Genomic DNA, 2,052 nt, shown 5'->3' on the forward strand with positions numbered 1-2,052 from the left:
GCTCCATGACTTCCGCTGATCCCCAAGCTGCTGGGGCCCTGTGGGTGGAGGGGCCGGCGAGCCCGCCTGGGGCCTTCGTGAGGGCAACAAGGAAGGTTTGGGTCCTATCACTGGCTGGCTTGGACCGCTACAATATACCAAACAAAAGAGAGAGCCAACCAGGTTTTACTTGTTTCTTATTTGGTCAAACCCAGCCTGCAAGTACTGAGTGATCAATATTTTATTTGTGTTTTTTTTATATATAAATCTTAGATTTTGATATTTCTTTTTTTGTATGTCAAAGAAAGAGGACAGTTATCAAACAATAAAGAATGCATTCAGAAAACAATGTGCGCAATATATACAAGTGTTCAATATGTACATCATCAATACTGGATTTCAAAAACACCAAAAATACATAACAACAAATAAATTGAATTAGTACGATGCCTAAAAGCAGTTTTCAAAAAAGGCACCAGTCCTTTAGATTATATAACAGAAGACGGGCGGACAACACAGTTCATAGGTACTGCCTGCTAGTCTTGCTGAGCCAGTGATTAAATGTTTTTGTGGTTGCACTTCTAGGGACGGAAAGCGTGGTGTTATTATATGTCCCTAGTTGCACCCTTCTTCTTTATCCCTGGCTCGGGGTCAACGCGTTTCGAACCACACAGCGATTAGGGGTTCTCCTCAGGACACGGACTGGATAAAGCCGTAGCTGTAAGCAATCATAATGGAGTCCGGTGTAAGTATTGGTAGCAATCACATTAAGATAAACTAGCAGACTCTAAAGACCGGTGTGTATAAATACCTGGATGTAGTATTCCTGGTCAAGATGAAAGGGGGCAGCGGCCTCACTGGGCGCACATATCTGCAGGGAAACAGGTTTTTTCAATAAGTGATAGCCTGTGGCTTCAGGGAACCAGTATAAACAAAAGTGACCAGTATCGGCAAAAGTGACGAGCACTAAATAGTCTGGCATCCTACCTGACTTAATGTGGCAATTGTGGCATTTATTTGAAGTGGAAGCGGAGGCCTCGTATGGGGCGAAGTATCTGCGGGGAAATGAATGCAACGCATGTGAGTCTATATCTGCAACAGGAGCTGTACTAGTATCATAAAACGGTGCTGGTCGGGGAGCGTCCTACCTGTATTTCGGGCGGGTTGCCACGAAGAGAGGTAGTGTGGCCGTTCGGTCCAGCAGTTCTAGCAATCTGAGTTTTTTAGAGTAGCTGTTAAGAAGATACAAGCAGGAAGATTAAGGTTCAGCGCGAGGAAGCGCACACGGGAGCATTAGAATTCCATGCGGCGAAGCGCGTACGAGCTCCAGGGGTCGAGAGCTCTGGGGCATGTAATTACTCGTAAACGAGCGTTCATCTCCGCATCATCCCTCCGGCGTCCGGCGTGTAAGTGCCACCAACCGGTACTGGTAATGTGAAGATTTTGGGAGGCCATATTGGTTGGGCGTGGCTAGGCGCTACGGATGATGGTATCCGTAGTGCTATGTGGGCTCATAAAGTTTAGAAGAATTGCAGACAAAAAGCTGCTATTGCTGCTAGTGGCTGGGCACTGAGGATGATGGTATTCATAGTGCTACGTGAGCTCATGAAGTTTATAAAGATTATAGGCACGACGCTGCAAATAAAGGGTCATGTATTTCAAAAAACGCTGCCCTGCTTGGCCAATGCAGCAAAACAGACAGACAATCTCGGTGAAGTGGGCTCATATATAAAGGGAGCTTTTTAATTATAGATTACTGGCTTCAGACAGTTTGTTCAGTCCTGATGTAGTTGTGTCGAATTTCAGTATTAGGTACGCCTCTTGAGTCAGCTGCGCCGTGATCCCTCGTTGACTCCAGACTCGCCGCGGGAAGCTCCGCCCTCCCTTCTCCTAGGTGTCGCTGGGCCGCCCCAAGCCCCAAGCCTTACCAAGTCCGCACCCCCGCGCCGGACTGCCCCTGTAAAAGAAAAGGTACAGCTGGAGTGCTGGGTCCCTGCCACTGCGCCCACCCCCCCAACCGACCTCCCCCGGCCGCCCCCGCGCCTCCCTCGTCCTCACTCCAAACGAGCCCCC

The 2,052-nt window shown here is 48.4% G+C and overlaps 1 long non-coding RNA gene across 1 annotated transcript; it reads right to left on the minus strand.

Moving 5' to 3' along the window:
- Positions 1-372: 372 nt before the first annotated feature.
- LOC144771974 (uncharacterized) lies at positions 373-1,037 on the minus strand. The gene is made up of 3 exons (XR_013599572.1): positions 967-1,037; positions 791-850; positions 373-697 (listed from the first exon to the last, which is right to left on the minus strand). It is a non-coding gene; the product is annotated as an uncharacterized LOC144771974 (long non-coding RNA).
- Positions 1,038-2,052: the final 1,015 nt, after the last annotated feature.

The sequence above is a fragment of the Lissotriton helveticus genome, chromosome 8 (assembly GCF_964261635.1).
Source record: "Lissotriton helveticus chromosome 8, aLisHel1.1, whole genome shotgun sequence".
NCBI lineage: Eukaryota > Metazoa > Chordata > Amphibia > Caudata > Salamandridae > Lissotriton > Lissotriton helveticus.